Source organism: Pyxicephalus adspersus, chromosome 3 (genome assembly GCF_032062135.1).
Source record: "Pyxicephalus adspersus chromosome 3, UCB_Pads_2.0, whole genome shotgun sequence".
Classification (NCBI taxonomy): domain Eukaryota; kingdom Metazoa; phylum Chordata; class Amphibia; order Anura; family Pyxicephalidae; genus Pyxicephalus; species Pyxicephalus adspersus.
The window spans coordinates 82,101,583-82,111,444 of record NC_092860.1 but is presented as its reverse complement, the minus strand read 5'-3'; the positions used below and the strand labels follow the sequence as shown (position 1 = coordinate 82,111,444).

The 9,862-nt window shown below is 39.8% G+C and overlaps 1 protein-coding gene across 4 annotated transcripts in view; it reads left to right on the top strand.

Moving 5' to 3' along the window:
* The first annotated feature begins 234 nt into the window (after positions 1-234).
* WDFY3 (WD repeat and FYVE domain containing 3) overlaps positions 235-9,862 on the top strand; it is a 136,728-nt gene continuing 127,100 nt past the window's right edge. For all 4 annotated transcript variants that reach the window (XM_072405446.1, XM_072405444.1, XM_072405445.1 and 1 more), the window contains exon 1: positions 235-625. The gene's annotated coding sequence lies outside the window, so the exon portion shown is untranslated. The remainder of the gene's footprint in view (positions 626-9,862) is intronic.

The window sequence follows — 9,862 nt, the reverse complement described above, 5'->3', positions numbered from 1 at the left end:
TTGAGCAGACATGGCCACCCTTAGGGTTAGGCACCAGGAAGGAGGATTATGCCAGGGTCTGGTCTGAGCAATGGAGGTGCCTATTATTGGGTCCTGGAATGACACAAGGCAGGCTGCAGGGAGTGACAATAGCTGCCCATTCTCTGCAGCCACTGTCATCACACAGCAGAGGGGGGAGGGAGGGAGAAGGGAAGATCCCGGAGTGAGTCAGGAAGAGGGAGGAGGGATAAAGATTAAAAATGGCCACCAGCAGCTGCTGGGAACAGCTACAACTCCTGACTTTCCGGGATGGGAGGACTGCTGAGGCCGGTTGGTATTGATGGAAGGAAGAAAAGAGGGCGAAGTGCAGCAGCTGGCACGGACCTAGCAGCCAGGCCTAGCGGTACAGGGAAGAGGCAGCCAGCCTGGATGGCAGCACGATCACAGCCCTATCCTCTCCATTCCTTTCTTTCCTCACCTTGACATTTGGGTGAACCGATTCTTTTCCTTAAAACGTCAGATTTCTTCACTTCTTTGGATTTATCACATAAAGGATCATTGAGCTCAGCATGCCAGGAGGAGCACTGCATTGAAGGAGGAGGGCAGGGAAGCAATACAAGGATAATCTAGGCATCCTGCATGTCTGGTGAGTGCCAGGGGGGCATTTCATTCTGTGTAACAATAGCATTGCAGGCATGGATCTGCCCTGGGCTAGGCCTGGGACAGGGAAAGACCTAGAAATGGACATTTCATAATGGCTGATGGTGTGCTCACTGCAGGTATGAGCTTCTACTGGGATCAGCCCAGGGCTACATTGGCCATACAACCAGATCAGATTTACCCACTTGTTGGCATTGCTTTGCAGCAAAAGGGGATCATTGTGCTGGTGAGGATGGCAGTGATCAAGCAGTTACATGTATCATTTATTAGCCTGGTATTGCCCTGAGATTCTGCATGTCGATAGGTGCACGACTAGGTAAATGATCGATATCGGTCGTTTAGCTGGTTATCACTGGTGCCCGATCAATGCTGCCCACCGCTCTGATCGGCAATAATGGGCACAGCTCCCCCCACTGACTTCCATTACTGCTGATCACAGCAAGGAAGAATAATTCCTGATCAATGTTCAATTTATATATTGATCACAACAAATAGGAATGTCTGGTATATATTCGGTCCAATGTAAACCTTGAATCTAATAGTAGTATTGATCAATGTATATCCAGCTCAAGGCATGATCTATGAAGACAGACCGGTAGCCTGCCTTAGCTTGCCCATGAGCCTTTAATGGATATTGATTGTCAATAAAGAGAATGTGAGGATCAGGTATGGCCGGCATGGAATGATCAGGTACCTTGCTATACAGGGGAACCCTAATATTGTGTTTTATAAAATGATACCACACAATAAGAGCTGCAGACTAAGTCATTTTGTCCTCAGTGGCCGATAGAAAGGAACTTACAAATGCAGAAGTTGCTGATTAGACTGATGGTCCGGTGATTCCCTTGCTTCAGATATGGGGAGTAATAATATATAAAGAGCCAACCACATACTCAGAACCATTACATCCCCAATAGGTATGGAGGAGTGAGTAATGATAGCTGGTCCTGTGGGGTCATGGCCCATTAAAAAAAAAAAAAAAAACATGCTTATCATTGTTACATTCTTGTTTAATTGTCATGACTCATTCTGGTTCATTGTGCACCAATCTATTCCAACTATTTAATGTCTGATTGCTATGGGTTGTATATTGTAATCTGTGTCCTTGGTACCCCTTTGATTTCTTTGTAATAACAATGGACATTGCCAAGAAAGAAGTAAATTATTTTTTTGTCTTGTGTGGGAGGAAAGTACTGACAACCGTACACATACCTCAGCTATACTGGGTATTTTAGCACAATTCAGTGCTTACTGGACTATATGTTTCTCCAAATGTTTGGTTATATAGTTTATCTTCCTAGATTATCACAAGATTGATGTGTTATATTTATTACAGTAAGTAATGTTTTCTATTGTATTACTGTCACTACATGATCCCTCCAAAAAATAGGATTGGTTGGGTCATGTGACAGTGATTTCCTGTACGAAAAATGCTGGGTGCTATTATCTGCACAATGCTATAGATATTGCATTGCACAAGTACATGTATGTGTAGCTGGAAATATACTTTTTATGGACTCCCCCATGACCGCACTTCCTGGCCTGGTGCTGTTCCATACCCAGTATCGGGTATTTCCTCTGACTCCCATTGATGAATAGTGGGAGGTGAGGAATAGGCTGAGTATATAATGTTTGGGATGGGGGATAAAGCAAACATGTTGGGTTGTCTTGAATAGGCAAACACAAGATTTCTTTGAAGCTGAACTTCAAGCTGAACAAATATTGTCTAAGAGACTTGTGTTCTTCTTGCTTGGTCACCTTTTGTGTATTTCTTCCAGATCTGTACAGTAATCCAGCATGAAGCAACTCTTAGGGCCATTTCAATGTCATGGTGAACCACGCCAGGCTCAACAGCAGTTCCTATACACTTGAAAAAAATGGCTCCCAACTCTTCCCATTAACCTCCCTGGCAGTATTCCCTTGTGTGGCTTGGGGTGCATTTTTTATACCAAAAGCGGTAACCCTGAGATACTTTCGGGGTGAAATTGCCAGGGAGTTTAAAAGATCTACCTGGTTGCCATGTTCCAGCGGGAATCTTCACCAGTGTCTGTGCCGTCTTCCAGCGATGTCCGTGGCATCCTTCAGCGGTGCACGGCATCTTCTTTCCCTGGTGATGCCAGCTGGACATCTGTGTAACTTGGCTATGCCTGGCCGGCATCTGCGTCCCTGGCGTGTGAACGGTGGGGACACGAGGCCAGGGGAAGCACATGCCGGCTGGGCGTCTGCTCGCGAGTCTTAGGCTGGAGGGCAGGACCGTTAGGCAGGTAGGTGGGACCGGGCGTGAAATTTAAAATAATGAGGATTATTAAATGTACTGCTTTTACAATAAAAATCCTAATTAATAATACTGCCAGGGAGGTTAATGTGAACTGATGGTAACCGATTTTTTTGCATGTGGTATATTGCAGTGAGGTTGCTTTTAGAAGAACTGTTGCAATTGCAGTTGCAACTTGTGCAAATGTGTTACCTGTGGTGCAGTTTACTATGGCCAAAAGCAGCCAGCTGTATGGTGGAACCCTGCAGATATCAAAGAAGCTTTACACTTAGCATCTGCTCAGGAGCTTCCTATAATAAAGACCAGTCCATGTTGCTCTTGTTTAGACTGTCCTTTATCCACCCCTTTTAGGTTGTGTACAGGCAGTCTGTAGTAGAAGGACTTGCCGGGTCCTCCCACAGTCCAGTAGACTAAATTCAACAAAGCAATGTCACTGTTACTTTTTACAGGGAATAACCTAAGTTTGCATTGACATATGGTGAGCACAAAGTAGAATATATTAAACTGAAAGCCTTTAAGTGAAAACCATAAATCAATTTGGTTAGAAAATCCAAATACATAGACAGCTAAAGTCATTTGCAAATATTTATAGCTCCTGTAAATCCTACTTTAATGCAGAACTAAACTCATTGGTGGAAGGTGAACTTCTGCCATAATCAGCAAGTATGCACAGCCTACTTACCAATTATGGCACATGATAACCCATATACAGCCATTCTGCACTGCTGCTTTGGTATGGGTCAGTTAACTTTATTATAGCTTGTCAAGCAGTAAGGCCACCTAGCTGGCACAATTGGAAACCATAGGATCTGTATTTTTCTCAAAGTGGCAACTCTACAATAACTCAAAATATTTTGAATTGAAAGTGAGTAACACACACAGATGACCGTTTTTTTCTCTATTTTAAGTTTAGTTAACGTTGTCATGGCAAGTGGCATTTTAATGTGGGCAAAGGGATGAAAATACATAGAAATTGGTGTACATTTGTTCATTATACACCTCATTGTGGCAGAGACATGGGAGCAGTTTCTGAACAGAGTAACAAAGCCTAGTCAGACATTTTACCTGTGTATCCTGAGATTAACCTTTACTTCCAGAGCTACTGGCACTGAGGGTATTTTAAATGTTAAACTTTATATTGCATGAGGGAACAAGAAGAACCTGGTGTTTATCATGGATACTTTAGTATCCTTCATTGGAGCTATTGACACTCCCTAACTGCAAGTGTAGATGTCTTGACCACAGCTGTCATTAGTAAATGAATGGACCTAATTTATTAAAACTCTCCAAGGCTGGAGAGGATACACTTATATCAGTGAACATGGGTGATCTAGAAAACCAGGAAGGGATCCTATTCAGGATTGAAAACATTTGCTAACAAATAGCAAATGACTTAAGAAGTCCATTCCAGGTTTGCTGGATCACCCAGTTTCACTGATGAAAAAGTATCTTCTCCAGCCTTGTTGAGCTTTAATAAATTAGGCCCATTGAGTAAAGTTAGAGGTGGTAACCACCTACCAAAACCTGATGCCCTGCTTGTTCATGGTAATGAAACATGGCAGTGCCAACAAACAGCTTATGGGCCTCCTTGGAAATGCCCAGGCCATCCATGCAAACTTGGTCTTGGTTTAAAATAGAGGAAATTCTTCTTCAAAGATATTTTCAATTTTTAATCAATTTTCTAGTTTCACATAAAAGTACATACTTTATTACAATTGAGACAACAGTTGACTACTTTTTCTGAATCAATGTAACTATGCAGATTTCTGGGAGTCTATATCTTGCAATTATTTACCATGAAATATTCATTGATATGAGTAAATTTTGTGGTGATTGTGTAATTATGGTTTTTATCATGTTTGTTAAACTCATGGCCACAGGCTTCCTCCTTCGCTCCCTGCTTTGGTTGTTTTCTGTGAACCATTTTTGTTGTGCTTTGAATTGTCCAAGGCCAAAAGGCATTATAGATATCCACTTTCTAAAGCTATTTGAATCTGAATTTTGAAGTTGCAGAGCCTCTTGATCTTTTTATATTTTACATGTATTGTATATTGTATTGGGCACATCAAGAAACTGATGATTAAATATTTGGTTTTATTAAAACTATGATTACATAGTACTCTCCTTGTTTTGATTAGGTAATCGGTATAATGGTCCATGCACAAACATTTTTTAATTACGCATTAGGGTTTAAGTCTAATTTACAACTTTAATCTTTCCTGTTAGAATAAAACCAGTTGGATTATGTTTGACAACCTGTGTGATATTTCATTACAAGTATGGAATTTATTGCTAGGAATTCCAGCGTTCCTTTAGTTCTACCATCATCTGCAATGTTTTTGTTTTTATATAAATAAGAACATATGAATACATTGGGCTAAGTTTATATGTAGAGCTTCCATCCAGCAGTACATACCACTGATCAAAGGAAACATGAGGTTTGTCTAAGCTAGAGAAACTCTTGTTACTTTTCTTAAGGATTGGATAAGACTGACCATCACATCCTGACCATCTTTGACCCATGAGTCTGTTTTTTTAAGTAAATCACTGTGTGCAGTTCAGTCTGATGGAAGACTGGGGTGGTTGACAAGGATGTTGTACTCTAGAAGCCATCTGTAATTTATATGTAGCATGGGTAATGAATTGTAGTGTTTAGGATTTATCCAGCTGTGATCTAACGAGCTTGTAACATTTCTAATCTACTTAAATATATATATATATATATATCAATCACATGCAATGTGAGACACCTAAACACAAAACAATTGCTAAAATACCATGGATATACCTAGGATACTACTGCCTAGTTATAATTGTCTTGTCCACATTAATTCAATTTTCACATTGACTTCACTAGTTTGGCAATGTTTTAAAGTGTTTTGTAATTATCACAATATCACAGTATCACAGTAACATCAGTAGCTGTCAGCGTTTTTCATTGTTTAAAAGGCTGTCAGCTGTATACAAATATCCTAAATAAATGTAATGGCCTTAGATTGAAAAAAACCTAGCATCTGAAACATGGGGTTGTGTTACAGTGTAACTGTCTGTGTACTTTAACCAAATCTAACCCTGGCTGTATGGGTGGCCATGGGTAAGGATTTGGAGGTAAAGGCAGACAACCCTAGACAACACAGAACGCAACAGACTACACTAGAACGCAACGATTTGCCTCAATGTGGGTGGACTCTTAAGGATGGCTTGTTTCCCTGGGAAACCACACAATGCAATTGGCCCTCCATAATGTTGGCCCCTTTATTTAGTGGGTATTGATTCTTCTGTGACTTCCACTTTTTTGGGTACAAATGCTCTTCACCACAAATAGCCAAATGTGTAATCATTTGGCTGCAACAAAATAAAATTATAAGCATAGTTATTTGACCAAACAGTAAAACATTATATGCATGATTTAAGAATTTTGCTGAGGAATAGTTCTTCATACCAGATCTTACAAATTTTTCTGGTAGGACTTTCTTGCATTCAACTCGGTAGCGATAATAGAAAAAATACAATGTGTGGACAGTGCTTCTGAGGATACAACGCCTTTGTTAATAGGATATCGGGGTGGAATTGCCTAGCATTGCTTATTTTAGAAATGGTTTCAATTGCTTAAATAACCATACCTAAAAAGATTGGCATTTAGAAGGGTATCCCTAAAAGCAAATTGAAAACTTGTTTCACTCTTGTCTGCTAATAGGTTTGATGCTACAGAAGGTTTGAAAATAGGACAATGAAAAATTTGGGGAAATGTTGGCTAGTCTACCAATTTTCACTTCACTGGAACGTTTGTTAGATGATGGGTCAAAATCAGGCCTACCTTGCATAAATCGGTGGATCTTTTCAGTCTTTTTAATCCTAGCTGGTTGTGGTGGTACAATGGTGATTGTGCCAACATCTTTCGGAATTGTGTCCCTTTGGGGAGAATGAATTTTCTGTCTTGGGGAGACAATTAATTTTGGAATTTCCACCACTTTTAGCCCTAGTGACCATGGTCACTGGTAAAATTGGTGGTGTTGGTGTTGGGGGGGGGGGGGGGTGTAGCTCCCCATTGGAAACGCAAAAAAGAATAACCCTGCATAGATTTTATTTTTTTTCTTTATGTCTTTTAAACACACTGCAAGTACAGAATGATGATGTTGTTGTGCCAGAAATAGCATCCTTTTGCTTTCCTTGATATGACAACAGTGTATATTTTGGGTACTAAATTTCAAGCGTATGTTGCCTGCCCTGGCTATTGTATTACAAACATAGACCTTTCGCTGAGATGTAGATTGGCAGGGTTTACATACACTTTAAATGTCATTCCTTAGAACTATGTTTTTATAATTGGGAAGTGTAGAAATGACAGCTGGACTTCAGGCACCTAATATTTCTTTAAAGTAAAACTAAACCCCGGTATACTCACCTGACCCGTTTCGTTGAAGGGTACCACCATCTTCTTTTTTTCTTCCTGGATACAATCTTCAGCCATCTTGAATGGGCTACACAGCAGAGCTGTAGGGGGCACCAAGTAGGTTCCCCCATGATGGACTGCCTACAAAATACTAGAGGAAAAGCCATTGAGACCCATTATCCTGCCCACTTGGAGCGTTATCACAGGGAACTCTTAAAGAAATGCAATTTATATTGAAAGGACACGTGTGTTTAGTTAGGAATGCACAAATTGTTTATATTTTACACAATATTTGTTGGGCTTTACGTAAAGGGAAATGAGAATCAAAACAGGGAAATGCTAACCTTTCGCCGCTGAAACATGTTTCCATTTTTACTGTAAAACAAGAGAGCTTACCATTTTGTCTTTATTTATAGAGTATGTTTCTCCTTTATGTAGCATGTATTGCTTTTTATGAGAGTAAGTTGTTTGTTGGTTATTGTTTACTGAAAGTTTTTTTTCGTAGTTCTGTTTGCATGTTTGCTCAGATAATTTGGTTTATATGTACTTGGTTAACTTCCAGTTCTTACCTCAATTTTTCAAACAAACCTATAAACGCCCAGTAAAGGGCCCAAATTCTTAGTTTTTCTAAGAGTAAAGGGTTGGAGAATTGAAAGATGGTATTATTGGTTTTCTCCTTCCCGCTGTGCTCCTCCTAAGCAATATGTTTGCTTAAATGCAAATCACTACTTGCCTTCCTTTCACCCTCCCACCGCTCTTTTCAGCCATGTGAAAGCAAAGCCCTGAATGATCTGCAAGATGCATTGTACCTCTTGCATGTCTATGAACCCCTCCATGACACCTTATCACGTGGGTGAGCAGATTGACGAATAAGAGAAGGAAATTTAAAACTGCTGGAGATTGTGGGGTTGTTGAAGGAGAACTGAAATGTTTTCATGAAAAGTTGTTGTATCCTGTAATAAAGATTTTTTTTTTTTCTCTTTCACTTTCTGGTATGTGAAGGTGCCTGGACATTCCTGTTCCTCCTTTAGCCTTATAGCTTTGTATTGCTAGGGTGAAATCTATGGCTCTGGTGCTGTTGCTGGTCTCATGAGATTTGTTAATGCAACTACTGTGGTGCTTCTGGATAGAAACTTGTCCCCAAGCACCTTCAGTTCAAGGATCTCTCTGGCTTCATTTACTTTGTGGATTTGTGCTTTCACTTGCTGGAGTTGTATATGAGAAAGTGAAGCTCTACCAAGATGGTCATCTCTACACAATGCAAAACAAGGCATGGCAAATCAATAAAAGGGAAGAGGTTACTGAGATCACAAGCAATAGTGGTGACTAGCTTTTTAACCTTGAATATAATACAATCAAATTGGGAAAATGTTGTCTAGTCTACCAAATTTACACTGGAACATTCATTAGATGGTGGGTCAGAATTGGGTGTACCTAACATAAATCCTTGCATCTGTTCAGTCTTTCTGGTGAGTCTAGCTGGTTGTAATGGTAAGATGGTGATTGTATTAGGTCAGCATCTTCAGGAATTGTTTCCCCTTGGGGGGGATTTAATTTCCTGTCCTGAAAACACAATATATTATGAGGGGAAATATCTCTATTTGTCTTTATCTATGTTGAGTGCACACTTTCCGCATTGATGACGAGGATTAAGCTTTTGGCCTCCTGCTTTGTCTGTCTGACAATCGTTTCCAAAATCTATTATCTGGTGTCTGCACCTAGACTAACCATTGTTTTTCTTGTGGTTATAAAGATTGGGTATATTGGTTATAAATTTACTTATTTTCAGAAAAGGACTCATCCCGGTCGTATGGGAAATAAATCACTTATATGTAACACTGAGAAGTAGGGGTACTTTTCCCATATTTCCTTATATTAGTACCGAACTGCACTGTAATAATTTATAAGATTCAATGCACGTTCAATTCGATGTGCATACTAAAAAAAGGGATAAAATCCCAATCTTCTTTTTTTTTTTTTTTTATAGCAGGTTGACTGCAATTGGTTATCATTGTTTCCTGTAACCTCGCTTTGATACCCTATACTCTGTTAATGCCTATTGTTTGAATATGTTGAGTGCACACTTTCCACATTGTTAAAAAGCTGAATGTACTAATTCCTTCAGCAAGTGAAACAGGAAACCAATGCAATTAGTAAAGTGCAAACTCATGTACAGTAGTATTAATTTTTATTGTATCCTGTGCTACAAACTAGCAGTTTGCCGTGGATTTGGGCAGGGTAAATGAACATTAACATTGCCTTGCAAATGGAAAATGCTGGATTATCTTATAAACAATCTGGGTGAAGTCAGTGGATGTAGGGTCTGCCTTCCAGCTGTGCTTTACTACAGCCCTCCTGCTGTGTTAGCTTTTTCAGAAGCTCTGTGGGGTAGCGGGTATTCAGTGTACAGTATAGTCCATGCATATAAGGTACCTGACCACCAAAATTTCATCATATAAGCTTTGCTTTATTTTATTTAAATCTGCAGCTTTTATTAAATAATGCCATGTGATATTTCTATGATGGTTCTTGTTCAGGTACTTCCTTTGGTAAAA